Source organism: Macaca thibetana, chromosome 3, assembly GCF_024542745.1.
Source record: "Macaca thibetana thibetana isolate TM-01 chromosome 3, ASM2454274v1, whole genome shotgun sequence".
Lineage (NCBI taxonomy): Eukaryota > Metazoa > Chordata > Mammalia > Primates > Cercopithecidae > Macaca > Macaca thibetana.
Window position 1 is genome coordinate 129,784,794 of NC_065580.1, and position 21,460 is coordinate 129,806,253.

General features: G+C 40.2%; 1 protein-coding gene across 3 annotated transcripts in view; it reads left to right on the forward strand.

Moving 5' to 3' along the window:
- Positions 1 to 21,460, forward strand: part of TPST1 (tyrosylprotein sulfotransferase 1) — a 146,020-nt gene that overhangs the window by 107,564 nt on the left and 16,996 nt on the right. The gene's annotated exons all lie outside the window — the stretch shown is intronic.

Consider the following 21,460-nt stretch of genomic DNA (forward strand, 5'->3'; position numbering starts at 1 on the left):
TATCTGCCTTGCCTTTTCTCTCCCTTACGGCTGTCTTTTGAAGACTAGAAGTTAATTTTAATGCCCAATTTAGTAATCTTTTTATTTATGTTTAGTGCTTTTGCCATACCATTTAATAAGTCTTTTTTCCAATTCAAGTCCTTGAATATATCCTCCTATGTTGTCTAATTAAAACTTCATTGCTGGCTGGGCGCGGTGGCTCAAGCCTGTAATCCCAGCACTTTGGGAGGCCGAGACGGGCGGATCACGAGGTCAGCAGATCGAGACCATCCTGGCTAACCCGGTGAAACCCCGTCTCTACTAAAAAATACAAAAAAAAACTAGCCGGGCGAGGTGGCGGGCGCCTGTAGTCCCAGCTACTCGGGAGGCTGAGGCAGGAGAATGGCGTAAACCCGGGAGGCCGAGCTTGCAGTGAACTGAGATCCGGCCACTGCACTCCAGCCTGGGCGACATAGCGAGACTCTGTCTCAAAAAAAAAAAAAAAAAAAAACTTCATTGCTTTACCCTTCTCTTTTAGATCTGTAACCTGCCTGGAATTGATTTTTTTTCATTGTGATGAGAAACACATGACATAAAATACACTCTCTTAAAGACTTATAACTGTACATCTCAGTAGTGTTCAACATACATACAGTGTTGTGAAACAGATTCAGAAACTTTTAATCTTGAAAAATGGAAAACTTTATACTCATTAAACAATAACTCTCCATTCTTCTTCTCCCCTCTCCCCTCCTCCCTACTCCTGGCGGCCCCTATTTTACTTTTGTCTCAATTTAAGTACCTCAGGTGGCATCAAATAGTATTTGTCTCTTTGTGACTGACCTGTTTGAGTTAGCATAATGTCCTCAAGGTTCATCCATGTTATAGGATGTGACAGGACTTCCTTTTTCAGGCTGCATAGTATTTCATTGTATGTCTGTACCACATTTTGTTTATCCATCGTCTGTTGATCAGTTTGGGTTGCTTCCACTTCTTGGCTATTGTGAATAGTGCTGCAGTGAACATGATGTGCAGATATCTCTTTGAGTTATTTCTTTCAGTTATTTTGTGTATACTCAGAAGTGGAATTGCTGAATTATGTGGGAGTTCTATTTTTAATTTTTTCAGGAACCTACTGTACTGTTATTCCATAGCAGCTACACTATTTTACATCCCTTCCAGTAGTGCACAAAGGTTCCAGTTTTCCACAGCTCACCAATACTTGTTATTTTCTGTTTTTTTTTTTAAATAGTAGCCATTCTAATGGATATGAATGGTAACTCATTATGGTTTTGATTTGCATTTCTCTGCTGATTGGTGATGTTGAGCATCTTTTCATGTGCATGTTGTCTATTTGTGTGTCATCTTTGGGGAAAAATACTTTGTCCATTTTTAAAATTGGATTATTTGATTTTTTGCCATTGAATTATAGAAGTTCTTTACATAATTCTGAATATTAACCCCATAGCAGATACATGGCTTGCAAAATTGTGTTTCTTTAGAGTGATTTCTTTCACTTTATTTTGATTCTTTGATTGGGCCATCTATCCAGACCAGGCTGGTCTCAAACTCCTGAGCTCAGGCAGTCAACCCATCTCAGCCTTCCAAAGTGCTGGGATTACAGGCGTGAGCCACCATGCCCTGCCTGCTGTGGATTGTTAAATAAAATGTCCTTTATCATGTTAAAGAAGCTTTCTTCTGTTCTTAGTTTGCTAAGTATTTTGTTATGAAGTGATGTTGAGTTTTGCCCAGTGTTTTTTCTGTGTGTATTGAGATGATGTGTTTTTCTTTATATTTATTATTATGTATTACACTGGATGATTATCTTACATTGAACCACCCTAGCATTCCTGAGATAAATCCAAATTGGGCTGCATCGAAACTAAAAACTTTTGTGTTGTAAATATTATAAAGAAAGTGAAAAGACAACCCACAGATGCTATCTAGAGATTGGTATCCAGATTATATAAAGAATTCTTGCAACTCCAATAATAAAAATTTGTATCACCCAATTAGTAGTTTAAGTCAGCCAGAGTTGGTTCCTCTTGAATCACCCAACTTGTGGTGAATCAAAACTAGAATCAGATACTACTTCACACCTCCTAGGATGCTTATAATAAAAAAGATATGGGAAATAGTATGGTAGTTCCTAAAAAAATTATAGAATTACCATTTGATCCCGCAATTCTACTTCTGTGTATATATACAAAAGAGTTCAAAGCAGGAATACAGATATTTGTACACCAGTGTTCGTAGCAGCACTATTCACAACAGTCAAAAGGTGGAAACAACCTAAATGTCCATTGACAGATGAATGGATAAACAAAATGTGCTATAGATGGATAGACAGATCACAAAGGAATATTATTCAGCCTTAAAAAAGAATGAAATTCTGATACATGCTACAATATGGATGAACCTTCAAGACACCGTGCTAAGTGAAATAAACCAGACACAAAAGGACAAATGTTGTATAATTTGACTTACAGGGTACATAGAATAGGTAAATTCATAGAGACAGAAAGTAGAATGGAGGTTATCAGGGATGGGGTATGATTCTATTCCTGTAACGTTCAGAGTTACTCTTATTGGAGGAAAGGATACATTATGAAAGGTCATCTTCTATTTCTCAATCTGTGTTTACTCCATAGAATTTCATTGAGCTGGCCGGGCGCGGTGGCTCATGCCTGTAATCCCAGCACTTTGGGAGTTTGAGAAGGGTGGATCACGAGGTCAGGAGATCAAGACCATCCTGATTAACACGGTGAAACCCCGTCTCTACTAAAAATACAAAAAAATTAGTTGGGCGTAGTGGCCGGTGCCTGTAATCCCAGCTACTTAGGAGGCTGAGGCAGGAGAATGGCGTGAATTCAGGAGGTGGAGCTTGCAGTGAGCAGAGATGGTGCCACTGCACTCCAGCCTGGGCGACAGAGCGAGACTCTGTCTCAAAAAAAAAAAAAAAAGAATTTCATTGAGCTGTTTAGCTGTGGTTTGCACATTTTCCTTTACATATAAACTTTTTACATACATGCTTTTATTAAAATCTAATTAAAACGGGGAAAAAAAGATACCTAGATTTCAGCTTTTAAATGCTGGCACAATGATAGCCATTTTCACCTGGGTGCAGTGGCTCACACCTGTAATCCCAGCACTGTGGGAGGCTGAGGCAGGTGGATCACCTGAGGTCAGGAGTTCAAGACCAGCCTGGCTAACATGGTGAAACTTTGTCTCTACTAAAAATTAGCTGAATGTGGTGGTGGGTTCCTGTAATCCCAGGTACTTGAGAGGCTGAGGAAGGAGAATTGCTTGAACTCGGGAGGCAGAGGTTTTACAGTGATCCAAGACTGTGCCACTGCACTCCAGCCTGGGTGACAGAGTAAGACTCTTGTCTCCAAAAAAAAAAAAAAAGAAAAGAAAAAAAAAAGAAAGAAAGAAAAAGAAAAAAAGACAAAACACTCATATCTGAAATGTGGTTTATATAGAATGTTCTTCCAGGCAAAAAAAACAAAACAACAACAACAACAAAAAAAACAAGATTAAAATTACTGGTTTTGAAAAGGTACTGTGTTCTTTCTTATATCAAAGTCTTGATGTTGGCAGCTAGGGAGAACTTCTTAGATTTTCTACCTGTATTAGTCCGTTTTCATACTGCTATAAAGAACTGCCCAAGACAGGGTAATTTATAAAGGAAAGAGGTTTAATTGACTCACAGTTCAGCATGGCTGGGGAGGCCTCAGGACACTTACAATCATGGTAGAAGGTCAAGAGGAAGCAAGGCACGTTCTTCACAAGTTAGGAAGGAGAAGTGCTAAGTGAGGGACGAAGAGCCCCATATAAAGCCATCAGATCTCATGAGAACTCACTCACTGTCACGAGGACAGCATGGGGGAATCTCTGCCGTGATTCAGTGACCTCCACCTGGTCTCTCCCTTGACACGTGGAGATTATGGGGATTATAATTCAAGATGAGATGTGGGTGGGGACACAAAGCCTAGCCATATCACTGCCATTTTTCTTTTTTTTTTTTTTTGGTATCTGGATTTTTTTATTGTTCCCTTATCAACATTTTAAAGTGTAATTAAGCGAAAGAGAATACTATACAATGGTTTTAAACAATTTTTTAAAGTTTTTTTTTCCCCCCAAGACAGGGTTTCCCAGTGTTGCCTAGGCTGGTCTCAAACTCCTGGCCTCAAGTGATTCTCCCACCTCACCCTCCTAAGTAGCTGGGACTACAGACATGTGCCACTGTGCCCAGCTGCCTATACAGTGTCTTTAATTTTTTTTTGTTTGTTTGTTTGAGATGGAGTCTTGCTTTGTCACCCAGGCTGGAGTGCAGTAGCGCTATCTTGGCTCACTGCAACCTCTGCCTCCCAGATTCAAATGATTCTCCTGCCTCAGCCTCCCGAGTAGCTGGGATTACAGGCGCCCACCTCCATGCCTGGCTAAGTTTTGTATTTTTAGTAGAGATGGGGTTTCACCAAGTTGGCCAGGCTGGTCTCGGACTCCTGACCTCGTGATTTGCCCGCCTCGGCCTCCCAAAGTGCCGAGGTTACAGTTGTGAGTTCTTTAATTTTCTTCTTGCAAGAATTGAATAGAATGATAGAATGAATGCCAGTATTTTATAATGTTGTATCAGTAGGTTCCAATCAGGGAAGCTCCAACAGAGTCACTTTTTCTGTCCTTTTATGTTCAATCTTTGCTGTAAATTGGTTTCAGAAACTTCTGTGAGTCTATCAACTGTAAAAATGGAGATGACTATGAAAGGATCTCACTCTTTTATTCTTCTTTGATCCACATGTCCATTTGTTCCTCCATCCAGGATATAAAGATGATTAAGACTCTACTCTCTCCTTAAGTCCAATGAAGAAGATAGATTTACATTTAATGCCATAAGAACAGGGCATTCAGAATGCCCTGTGAGCTCAGAGATGGTGCTACTGTATTCTCATGTTTAAAGGATAAGTAAAAGAGAAAAGAGGGGAAAAGGACTCCAGTGAAAGGAAATTGATGAAATTACTGTTGACTTTACTTGTATATATTAACTGTCTTTCAGTGTCTCTGAAAACTTGATTTGGGATTCTTTCCTTTGAACAGAATAGCATTCCTGCCTGATAAATGTCCTGTGGTCAGATAATATGATTTCCTAATCATTCTGCACACTAAACTTTTTTCCTGCAGGAAATCAATGCCTTAATGCTAAATTTCCTCTGTACTACTTTCTTTAAGAGGAAGAGGTTCCTATTTCACAGTCACGACACATTCCCAACTCAATTCACGTTCCAATCCATCTTGTCCAACTTCATCGAAAGTTGATACCCTGAACCATTTCTTTTTCTTAAAAGAAATAGAATTCTTCTAAATTCTTTCTACTGTTGGAATAGAAAGAATATCATGCTTCTAGACTGATTAATTTTTTTTCTTCTTTATATAAGAAGTATTGACAACATCAGTTGTTTCTAGGCAGCACAAGACTATTGAACTTTCCTAGAACTCAGTCCAAGATTTGCAAAGCTGTCAAAATATTTTTAAACAAATGAAAATATGTAAACATGCATGTTATCAGCTGTTTTACAGTATTTGTGTTTTAGAGATAATGAGTGTCTAATGGACCACAAGAGCCCAGGGGGATTTCAAACTCCAGATTCCTTTTTGTGTAATCATATCTAGCTGGAGTTATGTGTTTTCTCTGCATGTGAAAGTATCAAGTTATAATTCTTCAAAGGGGAATGTTTATTGCATTATTTAAAAATAATAAATTATATTACTAAATAAATAACAGCAGGCCAGGCATAAACCAATGATGAAAGTTTGTCAGAAACTAAGGCTTCTGATTAATTCTGTGCTCTGGACTATAATTGGAAGGAAGGATTATATTAGAGTTTACAATGAGTTTACAGAAAGAAAGGAGAGGGATAAATTATATTTAGTTCACAGTAAATCTGAATTCAAAACCGCTGGTTGTAAGACTAGTCTTTTAACCTTTAGAGTTAAAAAATGTATATGTACAGCTGGGTGCAGTGGTTCACGCCACTGTAATCCTAGCACTTTGGGAGGCCAAGGTGGGTGGATCACTTGAGCCCAGGAGTTCGAGACCAGGTTGGGCAAAATGGCAAAATCCTCACGCTATAAAAAATACAAAAATTAGCTAGGTGTGGTGGCAGCTGCCCATAGTCCTACCTACTTAGGAGGCTGAGGTGGAAGGATCCCTTGAGTCTGGTCAAAGCTGCAGTGAGCCGTGGTTGTGCCACTGCACTCCAGCCTGAGTGACAGAGTAAGACCCTGTCTAAAAAAAAAAAAAAAAAAAAAAAAAAAAAAAAGCGTGTATGTGTGTATGTATGTTGAAGATAACTATGAGAAAAAGCAAAAATTTAGAGTCTATAATGCATAATGTTGTGCTAAGCACATAGTTTAGTCATTGGTACAGATTTCTGGAGATGGTCTAAAGATCTATTTTTTAAAAACTGATTTTAATTAAATCAGAGATTAGCAAATCACAACCTGAATAGCTGGGATTATAGGTGTGCACCACCATGCCTGGCTAATTTTTGTGTTTTTATTAGAGATGGGGTTTTACCATGTTGCCCAGGCTGGTCTCAAACTCCTGAGCTCAGGCAATATGCCCACCCCAACCTCCCAAAGTGCTGGAACAGAGACTACACCTGGTTTTTGGGTAAATAAAGTTTTATTAGAACAACCTAAAATTTATATGTTTTGTGTGGCTGCATTTGCCTTTGTTACAGAGTAGGTTGCTAACCTCTGAGTTTCTGTTTTAGCCCATTCACAAATGAATTTTTTTTTTTTTTTTTTTTTTTTTGAGACAGTCTCTGTTGCCTAGGCTGGAGTGCAGTGGCATGATCTTGGCTCACTGCAACTTCTGGCTCCTGAGTTCAAGCAATTCTCTTTTTCAACCTCCTGAGAAGCTGAGACTACAGGCACACACCACAACGCCTGGCTAATTTTTGTATTTTTAATTTTGTATTTTTAGTAGAGACCAGGTTTCGCCATGTTGACCAGGCTGGTCTTGAACCCCTGGCATCAAGTGATCCGTCCGTCTTGGCCTCCCAAAGTGCTGGGTTCCCAGCCCCCCGCCCCGCCCTCTATATAGATATATATATATTTTTGAGACAAGATCTCATTCTGTCACCCAGGCTGGAGTGCAGTGGCATAATCACAGCTCACTGCGGCCTTGACCCCACGGGTTCAAGCAATTCTCTCGCCTCAGCCTCCCAAGTAACTGGGATTACAGGTACACGCCACCACGCCCTGCTAATACTTGTGTTTTTTGTAGAGACGAGGCTTCTCCATGTTGCCCAGGCTGTTCTCGAACTCCTGGAACTCAAGCAATCCGCCTCAGGCAGGAATCCTGGAATTCTGGGATTGTAGGTGTGAGCCACTTCTCCTGGCCCACAAATGACATATTCCTTGTAATCTACTACAGTGAGCTTTGCACGGTTAATATATTTGTCGTGTTGAAACTTTATCTTCCTGATTTTTTCCAATTTTTTTATAGAGAAACATGGAAAGAATAGTACCATAAATACCTATATACCCTAACAGAGAATTATTGTTAAAATTTTGCCGTATTTACTTTATCTTCTCTGTGTATATGTATACTCACATGGCTTTTTTTTGTTGGTATTAGTTGAAAGTTGCAGATACGATGCTTCTTCAGCATAAATAAAAATTGGAAAAACAAACAAACCCAGATGTCCATTTCCTAATCCCTGGGATCTGGGAATATGTTACCTTACCTGGCAAAAGGAAGTTTACAGATGTAATTAAGGAATTTTAGATGAGGAGATGACCGATTATCTGGTGGGCCCAAAGTAATCACCAGGGTCCTCATAAAGGAGAGGCAAGGGAGTTGAAGGTAGAGAAAGGGCTCTGAAGATGGGAAGCAGAATAAGTGTAGGAAATGTGAGCTTGCCACATGGCTAGTGTTGAAGATGGTGAGGCTAGGAATTTTCACATCCACTTTCAAAACCGTGATGTCCTGGCTCCTTTTTCTTTTAAACTGTCTTTCACTCAGTTTCTCTCTCCTCTTACATCTTATTGTATACACCAAGAAGAAATCAGGCAGTTAACTTTGCTTGGAAATATTTTTAGCTAGACCATCTAATTCATTCAGCACATTTTCTGCCTTCCACATCACTGTAAAATTGGGTTGCTAAAATTTCCACAAGTACCTAACAGAGATCCCTTGCCTCCAGTTTCTACTCAGATGTTCCTCACATTCCTTAAAACTCACAGTCCAACTCCTAACAATCCAAAATCTACCAACTGTCAATTCCTGGCAATTTAGGCTGCTCTTCTGAAAGGCCTTAAAGTATTAGAACTAGGCCCTGTTATTAGAACCTATTTCCCAGTTCTAATACTTCTCCCACATTTTTGGTATGTGTTACAACAGAACTTTACTCCTGACACCAAAATCTATGATTTATATATGAAGCATAACAAATTATTCTAAAATGTATTAATGGCTTAAATCAACAAACGTGTGTTGTCTCATAGGTTCTGTGGTTCAGGAATCCAGGCAAAGCTACCTAGATGCTTCTAGCTCAGATCTTTAATGAAGTTGCAGTCAAGCTGTCAGCCAGGCTGCAGTCATCCCAAGGCTCAGCTGGGAGAGGATCTGCCTTCAAGCTCTCTCATGTGACTGTTGGCAGGCCTCAGATTTTCGCTGGCTGTTGGCTGGAGATGTCTGTTATTTGCCACATGAGCCACTCTCTATGGCAGTTGACAACATGCAGCTGGCCTACCTCAGAGCAAGCAAGCAAGAGAGCAAGATAGAGTGCTCAAGACAAAAGATAACAGACTTTTTGTAACTTAATCTCAGGAGTAACATCCCATCACTTTTGCCAAATTCTGGTTCTTAGAAGCCAGTCACTAGATCTATCCCACACTTGAAGAGGGTTAAACAAGGTCATGTTCTTCATAAGATTAAGCCAAGTACAGAATTGGCTTAATAACATTTCTGACGATTTTTCCTGTAACTTGTAAAACCTTGGCTATCTGAAACCCTTGGGAAATGAATCATCCTTGAAAGCTAAGTTTCTGGATAGATTTTTGCCATGAAGAGACCAAATCTTAATAATTTAGAGTAGACTCATTTCTGCATTTGATCACATATTTTTGCGTTTTAAAATAAATTACTGATCTTTATTTGAAATTTTATTTCATCAAAAGAAAATTAGCAATTGTGTGTTATAAAGAGAAGGTGCCTGTCTTCTCCTTATGTAGGGTATAGAACTGTTCATCTCTTTCCTAAAAACTTAAGGCTTCTGTCTGCCTTTCATAATTTCTGTTTCTTTCTTTGTTTCATTTGTTACCTCTTAGTTATCAGTACTTGCCCATTGCCTTCCTGTTTACTGTATCTATTAGGTTGCTGCAAAAGTAATTGCGATTTTTGCATTAAAACAAATGGCATTAGAGTCTCATAAGAGCATGAACACTTTCGTGAACGGTGCATGTGAGGAATCTGGGTTATTCTGCCCTTATGAGACTTTAATGCCTGATGATCTGTCACTGTCTCCAGTCACCCCCAGATGAGACCCTCTATTTGCAGGAAAACAAGCTCAGGGCTTCCACTGATTCTGCATTACAGTGAGTTGTATAATAATTTCACTATATGTTACGATGTAATAATAATAGAAATAAAGTGCATAGTAAACATAATGTGCTTGAATCATCCCGAAACTACCCCCTCTGCTGGTCCATGGAAAGATTGTTTTCCACAAAACCGGCCCCAAAGTTGGGGACTGCTGCTATGCAGAACTGGATCTGCAGTCTACAAGTAATGTTAATGACATTTACTTTAAGCTGCACTGAGACTTTGTTTACATCTTTTTTTTTTTTTTTTTTTTTTTTAGATGGAGTCTTGTTCTTGTTGCTCAGGCTGGAGTGCAATGGCACAATCACAGCTCACTGCAACCTCCACCTCCCGAGTTCAAGCGATTCTCCTGCCTCAGCATCCCGAGTAGCTGGGATTACAGGCGCGTGCCACCATACCCAGCTAATTTTTTATATTTTTAGTGGAGATGGGGTTTCATCATGTTGGCCAGGCTGGTCTCGAACTCCTGACCTCAGATGATCTACCCACCTCAGCCTCCCAAAGTGCTAGGATTACAGGCATGAGCCACTGCGTCTGCCCTGTTTGCATCTTAATTATAAATTGTTACTATAGTCAGCCCTCTGTATCTGTGGTTTCCACATCCATAGATTCAACTAACCATGGATTGAAAATATGTGGGGGCAGAAATGATGCTTACATCTGTACTGAACGTGACAGACTTTGTCATTATTTCCTAAACAATACAGAATAACTATTTACATAGCACTTACATTGTATTAGGTGTTATAAGTAGTCTAGAGATGATTTAAAGTATACAGGAGGATATGTGTATGTTACATGCAAATAATACACCATTTTATATAAGGCACTTGAGCACCTGTGGATTTTGTTTTCACAGGGGATCCTGGAACCAATCCCCTGTGGATACCAAGAGATGACTATATAGGTGAGGCTGTGGTGACAGGTGAAGTGGCATTGGGTTTAATAGTAAGGGTAAGAAAGCTAAGAGTGGCCTGAGGACAGATGACAAACATGACACATTGCTCACTTTAGCCAATGCTCAGAATCTCAAGTTTTTGAAACTTCACGAGCAGTTTAGGCAAACTCTCCTTTCTTCTCTATCTTTGTATTCTATGTAATCCCACAGTTGAAGGCTGTTCTTATAGTGGAATTAATTATACCTCACTCCAAAAACTTGAACCTGATTTCCGTCTACAAACCCAAAGCAGCAAATACAATTTACTTTTATATTTGAATTATTTTATTTGTAATAGTGTCTGTTGACAGTCAAAGTCTCTTGTTTGGAAACATACCACCATTGCCACAAGTAAAAGCTATAAAGCAGTGTTAAATACTGTATATAGAGCTCACATTTTTGTATGCATTTCTTTTAGGTCTTTTTTTATTTTTATTTTTTTTTTGAGATGGAGTCTCGCTCTGTCGCCCAGGCTGGAGTGCAGTGGTGCGATCTTGGCTCACTGCAAGCTCTGCTTCCAGGGTTCACGCCATTCTCCTGCCTCAGCCTCCCGAGTAGCTGGGATTACAGGCGCCTGCCACCACACCCAGCTAATTTTTTATTTTTAGTAGAGACGGGGTTTCACTTTGTTAGCCAGGATGGTCTCAATCTCCTGACCTCGTGATCTGCCTGCCTCGGCCTCCCAAAGTGCTGGGATTACAGGCATGAGCCACCGCGCCCGGCTCTTTTAGGTCTTACGTAGCGTGTGTACTATGGAAGATCGAGAAAGTGCATTAGGTTGTTAGACAAAAGACCCAGAAGGCCTGCTAGAGAGGCCACAGGTGGAACTAAGAAAGCAATCTGTGTATCGCTCAGGCTTTGAGAAACTTCCTTCAGAATCATAGAACATGAGACCTGGGGAGGAGAAGGGTTTAAAAAATCTTTAGTCTTTTTTTCCCCAGCTCCAGTCTCTTGTGAATAATTAACAGTAAAGTTAAAGATTATGAGAATTACATGCATCCTCTTTTCCCTTGCACAACATAGAATTTGTTTTCTAATAGTAGTTATTTGTTAGCTTTGCATTCCCATAAGTGATGGTTTCCAGTCTTGGCAAACCCTTGCAGCCTCCAGCCACAAGTCCCCTGGACCTCAGAGAATGTATATACTGTGTGTGCACCCTAATAACATGTTTCCATAAAACTAGTACTACTGGATCCTCTAACTTTAGTAGATGTCTTTCATGTCCAACTTTTCAGAGGCCACCAAACTAGCAACCGTGAACTCATTTGTCACTCTCAAAACATAATATATGAATATGGAAAGCTAATGTAAAAATGGTAAGGGACTGAGCCATTTGGAAGATAATCTAACATAAATGCCTGAAAAACAGGGATACAAGAAAGCAAAGGGACAAGAAGCAAACCAGTTCACCCTGAACCCTACACATGTTTGGGAATTAGAAATATCAAGTATTACAAATTAGGGGAAACGGATGAAGTCTGATACTAAAAATAGGGAGGTTGATAGTCTATGTAGGAACAGTTAGACTTCCAGATCCTTATCTCTATACCCCACCTCCCCCTCTGCAGAAGAGATAGATTCCCTTAGGGAGGAAGAAGACTAGAGAAAATGAAGACACTAGGGGGAAAGTGTGATGTCAGCAAGATAGTGGAATAAAAAATCCTTGGCATCACTCTTCCCACAAAAATACAACTAGAAATTATTCAGGCTGGGCGCGGTGGCTCACTCCTGTAGTCCCAGCACGTTGGGAGGCCGAGGCACGTGGATCACTTGAGATCAGGAGTTCGAGACCAGCCTGGCTAACATGGTGAAACTTTGTCTTTACTAAAAATACAAACATTAGCTGGGCATGGTGGTGGGTGCCTGTAATCCCAGCTACTTGGGAGGCTGAGACAGGACAATCGCTTGAACTTGGAGGTGGAGTTTGCAGTGAGCCAAGATCATGCCACTGCACTCCAGCCTGGGCAAAAGAGCGAGACTCCATCTCAAAAAAATAAATAAATTATTCAAAGACAAGAACACCAACCTGAGTTCACCAGAACTTGGGGAAGAAGTGGAGAAACCTCCTGGGCCGACAAAATTTTTTGTAAAATAAGTAGTCATTTCAGACTGTGCCACCCCTTCCCCCAAACTGGCAAAACACCGCTCAGGGAGAATTTTCCTAGCCCTACAGTTTCCAAGGTGAGAGGAAGGAATTGGAGGTGGGTATTCAGTCTCCTCACTGGTCTGGGAATCTTCCCAGGGAGCCCACTCCAGTCCCATCTGGGAGAGTCAAGAGAGCTGAACTACCTGGGGTAAATTGGGGACAAAAAGCAGGGCACTGATTGTAGCAACTCATATATGGATCTTGCAGCTACTGTGTACTCAAATCAGCTGAGATACCCTATTGACAAGGCTGGCTGTGTCTTAGTGCCACTGGGGTGTAATCAGTGGGAAAGCCTGAATCCCTGGTTGGATTTTCCACAAAACTTAGTGCTCACATGGAACCTTCCCCTGGCCCAGAAACAGCTATAAAATTGGGATTAAGCTGGGCATGGCTGCTCATTTCTGTAATCCCACTTTGGGAGGCCAAGTTGGGTGGATCATTTGAGCCCAGGAGTTCAAGATCAGCCTGGGCAACATAATCCCATTTCTACCGCAAAAACAAAAGTTAGCTGCATGTGGTGGTACGTGCCTGTAATCCCAGCTACTTCAGAAGCTAAAGCAACAGAATTGCTTGAGCCTGGGAGACAGAGGTTGCAGCGAGCCAAGATCACGCCACTGCACTCCAACCTGGGCAACAGAGCAAAACGGTGTCTCAAAAAAAAAAAAAAAAAAGTTGGGATTAAGTTCCAGTGCCCACTTAAGACTTTCACAGACTGGAAATGACGACAGGTAGCAATAGAGTTCCAGAACAACATTTACCTTTTTGTGGTCACTGTAAGTCTTCCCATCTGTGAAACAATGGCAGAGCAAGTTAGTTTAGTTTTAGTGCAATGTTTCAAATGGCAGGGCAAATTAGTTTAGTTTTAGTGCAGTGTTTTAAATGGCAGGGCAAGTTAGTTTAGTTTTAGTGCAGTGTTTCAGTTCTGATGCTCTCTATAAGTGCTCCCCAGAATGGGAAGAAACAATAGGCCAGTACTTAAGCTCTCATACTAAGAATTAAAGGCCCAAAATCACCAAAGAACACCTGCAAAAACGAGAAGAAATGGCTGTATCCTCAAATGTGCAGACATCAACATAAACAAGCAACGATTATGAAAACTTAGGGAAATATGACACCACCAAAAGAAACCAACAAAGCTCCACCAGTGGACTCAGAAGAATTGAAGACCTATGAAATGTCAGATAGAATTCAGAATAAGCCTCTTAAAAAAGTTCAGGGAATCACAAGAAAATAGAGATAGAAAATTAAATGAAATTTAGAAAGCAATCCAGGAGTATAGAGAGAAATTTGACAAAGAAATAGAAACAAGTTAAAAACAAATAGAAATCCTATCTATAAACAATACAGTAACTGAACTGAAATAACTCATTGGAAAGCTTTAGCAGCAGACTTGATCAAAGAAAAGAATTGGTGAGCTTAAGGACAGAACATAGGAAATTACCCATTCAGAGGAGCAAGAATAAAAAAGGGTAAAGAATACCTACAAGAATTGTGGAATACCATCAAGCAAACTAACCTCTACATAATAGAAATTCCTGAAGATGAGGAAGAAAAGGGTGTAGAAAGCATACTTAAGCAAACCATGGCTGAAAAAGTCCCAAATCTGGAGAAAGATGACATTGTCTAGGTACAGGAAGCTCACTGATCAGCAATTAAAATCAACCCAAAGAAGAAATACCTATGACACATAACAATCCGGTTAACAAAAATCAAACGCAAAGAAAGAATACTCAAGGCAGCAAGAGAAAAGAAATGTATCCCATTCAACAGACCCCAATAGAGCTTTCAGCAGATATCCCAGCAGAAACCCTGTAGACCAGAAGAGAGTGGAATGCCATATTTAGAGTGATGAAGGAAAAGAAAAAAACTGCCAAGCAAGAATACTGTACCCAGCAAAGTTACCCTTTATAAACACAAAGGCAAGATAAAGATTTTCCCAGACAAACAAAAGTTGAGGGAATTCATCAACACCAGACCAGTCTTACAAAAAATGCTAAAGGGAGCTCTTCAGTAAGAAAGTGAAGGATGCTAATGGGTAAAAAGAAAGCATCTAATGGTGTTAAACTCACTGGCAAAAGAAAACTCACTAGTAAAATAAGAATTCTGACAAATTCAGAATATTCTAATACTGTAAATGGGGTGAGTAAACCACTTATATTTTAAGTATAAAGATGAAAAGCCAAAACTTTTTTTTTTTTTTTTTTTAAAGACAGAGCCTCACTCTGTCTGTCACCCAGGCTGGAGAGCGCAGTGGTGCAGTCTTAGCTCACTGCAACCTGCGCCTTCCGGGTTGAAGCAATTCTCGTGCCTCAGCTTCTGAGTAGCGGGGATTACAGATATGTGCCAACACACCTGGCTCATTTTTGTATTTTAAGTAGAGACAGGGTTTCACCGTGTTGGCCAGGCTGGTCTCGATTTCCTGACCTCAGGTGATCTGCCCATCTCTGCCTCCAAAAGTGCTGGGATTACAGGCTTGAGCCACCACATCTGGCCGACAAAACTATTAAAAACAATAACTACAACAGTTATTTAAGAGACAGACAATTGTTTAAGCAATAAAAAGATTAAATCGAAACATCAGAAAGTCAAAATGGCAATGGTGGTGTTAAAGTATAGAGTTTGTTTTTGTTACTTTTCTTTGCAAAGTTACGTGATTATCAGTTTAAAATGACCTATTATAAGATTTTTTTTGTAAGCCTCACAGGAACCATAAAGCAAAAACCTATAGTAGATACACTAAAAATGAACACAAAATCAAAGCACGCTGCTAGAGAAAATCACTTACCATAGAGGAAGACAGTAAGAAAGGAAAATAGGAAGAAAGAACCTACAAAACAACCAAAAACAAGGAACAACATGGCAGTAGTAAACCCTTACCTATCAGCAATAGCCTTGAATATAAATGGATTAAATTCTCCAATTAAGAGTGGCAGAATGGATTAAAAAACAAGACCCAGCCATATGCTGGCTACAAGAAACTCACTTCATCCATAAAGATAAGCACAGACTGAAAGTGAAGGTATGCACAAAGATAATTTATGCAAATGGAAACCAAGAAAGAGCAAGAGTGCCTATAGTTTTATCACATAAAATAAACTTAAATCAAGATGGTTAAAAAAAAAGAAGGCCATTATATAATGACAAAGGGGTCAATACAGCAAGAGGATATAACAATTGTAAATATATACAGACCCAACGCCAGAGCACCCAAAAATATAAAACAAATATTAATAGACCTAAAAAGAGAGATAGATTGCAATACAGTAATACTAGGGAACATCCACACTTTCAATGTGAACAGATCATCCAGACAGAAAAGCAACAAAGAAACATAGACGATAAACTGTACTCTGGACCAAATGGACCTAACAGACATTTACAGAACATTCCATCCAACAGTTGCTAAATACACATTGTTCTCAACAGCACATGGAATATTCTCCAGGATTGATCATACATTAGGTCATAAAACAAGTGTTAACAAATTTTTAAAATTGAAATTATATTTATCTTTTCTGGCCACAGTGGAATAAAACTAGAAATCCATAATCAGAGGAACATTGGAAACAGTACAAACTGATGGAAATTAAACAACAAATGGACCAGTGAAGAAATTTTAAAGTAAATTTTAAAATTTCTTGAGACAAACGAAAATAGAAACAAAATACCAAAACCTATGGAATACAGCAAAAGCGGTTCTAAGAGGGAAGTGTATAGCGGTAAACATCTATATCAAAAAGTAAAAAGACTTCAAATAAACAACCTAATGATACACCTCAAGGAACTAGAAAAGCAAAACTAAACAAACCCCCAATTTTTTATTCTTTTTTTCTCCCTGAAAAAAGGCACCTAAAAAACCAAAGTTAATAGAAAGAAAGAATAAAGGAGCAGAAGTAAATGAAACCAAGACTAAAAGAATACAAAGATCAATGAAATGAAAATGGTTTTTTTTTAACAGGTAACCAAAATTGACAAACCTTTAACAAGACTGTGGGTGGGAGGGTGCGGGGGGAGAGAAGACCCAAATAAGTAAAACCAGAGGTGAAAAATGAGACATTGTCAGTGATACCACAGATATACAAAAGATCATTAGAGACTACTATGAACAACTGTACACCAAAAAATTGCAAAGCCTAGAAGAAATGTATGAACTCCCTGACACATTCAACCTACCGAGATTGGATGAGGAAGAAACAAAAGACCTCAACAAACCAGTAATGAGTAATGAGATTGAAGCCATATTTAAAAAGTCTCTCAACCAAGAAAAGCCCAGGACCTGTTGCTTCACTGCGAAATTCTGTCAAACATTTAAAGAATTAATACCAATTCAACTCAAACTCAAAAACGAAATTTTTTTTTGGAAGAGAAGGGAATACTTCCCAACTGATTCTACAAGGGCATCATTACCCTGATACTAAAACCAGACAAGGATGCAACAAGAAAATGACAGGCCAGCATCCCTGATGAACATAGATGCAAAAATCCTCGACAAAATACTGACAAACCGAGTTCAACAACACATTAAAAAGATCATCCTGGGATACAAAGAGGGGAAGAACAGACACCAGGCATACTTGAGGGTGGGGGGTTGGAGGAAGGAGAGGATCAGAAAAAAATACCTATTGGGTACTATGCTTATTACCTGGATGATGAAATAATCTGTACATCAAGCCTCTGTGACACGCAGTTTACCCATATAACAAACCTGCACATGTACCTCTCAACCTAAAAAAAAAGAGAGATTATCATGATCAAGTAGAATTCCCAGGGATGCAAGGATGATTCAACATACAGAAATCAGTAAACAAGGTACATCACATTAATACAGTCAAGACCAAAAACCATATGATGATTTCAGTAGATGCTGAAAAAGCATTCAGTAGAATTCAACATCCCTTCTTGATAAAAATTCTCAACAAACTGGGTATAGAAGGAACATACTTCGGCCAGGTGTGGTGGCTCACGCCTGTAATCCCAGCACTTTGGGAGGCTGAGGTGGGTGGATCCCTTGGAGTCAGGAGTTTGAGACCAGCCTGGCCAACATGGTGAAACCCCATCTCTACTAAAAATACAAAGATTAGCTGGGTGTGGCGGTGCACACCTGTAATCCCAGCTATTTGAGAGGCTGAGGTGAGAGAATCACTTGAGCCAGGGGGGGCGGAGGTTGCAGTGAGCTGAGATTGCGCCACTGCACTCCAGCCTGGGTGATAGAGCGAGACTGTATCTCAAAAGAGAAAAAAAAAGAAGGAACGTATCTCAAACCATATATGACAAACCCACAGCTAACGTCATATTCAACAGTGAAAAGTTGAATAATTTTTATCTAAGATCAGGAACAAGACAAGGATGCCCACTCCAACCACTTCTGTTCAACTTAGTACTTGAAGTCCTAGCCCAAGCAATTAGGCAAGAGAAAGAAATAAAGGGTACCCAACAGAAAGGAAGAAACCACATTATCTTTATTTGCATATGACATGATCCTGTATTTAACCTCAAGACTCCACCAAAAACTGCTAGAACTGATGAACAAATTCAGTTAAATTTCAGGGTACAAAATCAACATGACAAAAATCTGTAACATTTCTGTACATCAACAGCAAGCAATCTGAAAAAGAAGTCAGAAAAGCAATCCCATTTACATAGCTACAAAAAATAAAATACCTAGGAATAAACTTAACCAAATAAGTGAAGAATCTCTGTGATGAAAACTATAAAAGATTGATGACAGAAATTGAAGAGGACATACAGAAAATGAAAAGATACTTCATACTCATGGATTAGAAGAATTAATATTGTTATGGAGTTCGAGACCAGCCTGACCAACATGGTGAAACCCCATCTCTACTAAAAATGGAAAAATTAGCCAGGCCTGGTGGTGGGCGCCTGTAATCCCAACTACTCAGGAGACTGAGGCAGGAGAATCACTTGAACCTGGGAGGTAGAGGTTGCAGCAAGCCAAGATCACGCCACTGCACTCCAGCCTGGGCGACAGAGCGAGACTCCATCTCAAAAGTCAGTATTACCCAAAGTAATCTACAGAGTCAGTATAATCTCTATCAAAACACCAATGACATTTTTCACAGAAATAGAAAAAAAATCCTAAAATTTGTGTGGAATGACAGAAGACCTTGAATACCTAAAGCTATCCTGAGCAGAAAGAACAAAGTTGGAGACATCACACTGCCTGACTTTGAATACCACAAAGCTATGGTAGCCAAAACACCTTGATTCTATATGTATGTACACAAATTTTATACACACATAGGTATATAAAATACCTACAAAATTTTTGTTTTTTGAGACAGTGTCTCGCTTTGTTGCCCAGGCTGGAGTGCAGTGGCGTAATCTTGGCTTACTGCAACCTCTGCCTCCCAGGTTCAAGCAGTTCTCTGCCCCAGCCTACCAAGTAGCTGGGATTACAGGCACCCGCCACAAACGCCTGGCTAATGTTTTTGTATTTTTAGTAGAGATGGGGTATCACCATCTTGGTCAGGCTGGTCTTGAACTCCTGACTTCATGATCCACCTGCCTCGGCCTCCCAAAGTGCTGGGATTACAGGTGTGAGCCACTGCACTCGGCCTAGACCTACAAAATTATACTTGGAGAATCCTGACAAAAAGGCTGGCTGAGAAAGCACACCCATAATTATACTCAACTCTCATATACAGAACTCCAGTTAACTTTGTAGTGCTTCATAGCCAAGACTCGCCAGAAATTGGCAGAACATCTCTAACATAAGAGAGACCAAAAGAAAGGGAAAAATGTACCTCAGAGATAACAAAAACAATGTAATAAGCAAAAGAAAAAATGTAAATGAACTGTAATTAATATTCTTGTAGAGGTAAGGTGAAGGAACAAGAATAAATTGCTATTTTCTAAAACAAAAACATTCAGAAAGCTTGGGAACTAAAAATAAGAGCTGAAATTTAAAATTAGTGATTGAATAAAGTTGAGAAAATATCTTATAAAAAGAGAAAACGAGATGACTTAGAGAAAAAAGATAAGAAACGGGGAAGCAAAATTCAAGTTGTCCAATGTTTAACTGACCGGAATTCCAGAAAAAGAGAATAGAGAAAATGAACAGCAGGATATTATCAAAGTAACAATGTAGGAATAGATGGACATGCATCTGTTTCCAATACCATTGAGTGAAGAAAATAAACCACAGTACCATGAAATTGTAGAACACCAAGGATGAAGACAAGCTGCAAAAACTGAAAAATCAACTCTTCAATCAGAAAATTGAGGTTTCAGGGCAAACCATTCTCCCAAAAACTGGAGGGAAAGGTACATACTGAGAATCACAGATTACCTCTAGAAACCTCACCGGATTCTCAGGGTAAAGAGGAAAATCTCCTCAAGCTTCAGGTAGGGAGAAGGGGAATCCTCATCTTGAAATAAGCCAGAGCACTCCTTAGCAATGGTTTGCTCTCAAAGTAAACTGTTTTATCAAGCCTAATTGACATGCGCTTTACCAGAGCCTAATTGACCTGGAGGAAGATGTGTTAGTCCATTTGGCATTGCTATAAAATACCCGAGACTGGTAATTTATAAAGAAGAGGGGTTTATGCTGGGCGCGGTGGCTCAAGCCTGTAATCCCAGCACTTTGGGAGGCTGAGACGGGCGGATCACGAGGTCAGGAGATCGAGACTATCCTGGCTAACATGGTGAAACCCCGTCTCTACTAAAAAATATGAAAAACTAGCCGGGCGTGGCCGCGGGCGCCTGTAGTCCCAGCTACTCGGGGAGGCTGAGGCAGGAGAATGGTGTGAACCCGGGAGGCGGAGCTTGCAGTGAGCCGATATCGCGCCACTGCACTCCAGCCTGGGCGACAGAGCGAGACTCCGTCTCACAAAAAAAAAAAAAAAGAGGGGTTTATTTGGCTCACATTTCTGCAGGCTGTACCAGAAGCATGGCACCAGCATGTGTCTGCTCAGCTTCTGGTGAGGCCTCAGGAAGCTTTCCCTTATGGTGGGACACAAAGGGGAGCAGGCACAGCACATAGAGAGAGAGAGAGCAAGAGAGAGAGGGGAGGGAGGTGCCAGACTCTTTAACAACCAGATCTCGCACCAGCTCTTGCGTGAACCATAGTAATAGAGTAAGAACTCACTCGTAAGTGCAGGGACAACATCAAGCCATTCATGAGGGATCTGGCCCCATGACCCAAACAGTTCCCACTAGGCCCCCACCTTCAACACTGGGAATCACATTTCAGCATGAGTTGGAGGGGAAAAATACCCAAAGTGTATCAGAAGGGAAACACCCAACCGCAGCCCTCTCTAGCCTTCCTGTCTTACCTAATGGGGGGAGAAGGGAACCTGAGAAGCCCTTGTGAAAGTCACGGCCCAGGCACACAGGCTCACTAAAAGACTGAGAACTAATTATGTGGTTATAGGACACTCCCCCCACCACACAGACACCTCACCACCACCGATCTGTCTCCTGTATAATGATAGTGGATTACTGCTAAACTAACTAATTTTGAGACCCTGTTTTAATAAGGAGTCTTTAGGGAAACCAAGAAACGGTAAGAGATACAAAAACAAGGATGTGATTGCAACAACATAGATGCAGCTGGAGGCCATTATCCTAAGTGAATTAATGCTGAAACAACCAGAACTACATGTTCCCAACTCCTAAGTGGGAGCTAGACATTGGGTATTCATGGACATAAAGATGGGAACAGTAGACACTGGGGACTGCAAGACAGGGGAGAGAGGGAGGGGAGAAAGGGTTGAAAAGCTGCCTATTGGGTACTCTGCTCACGACCAGAGTAGCAGGATCAGTT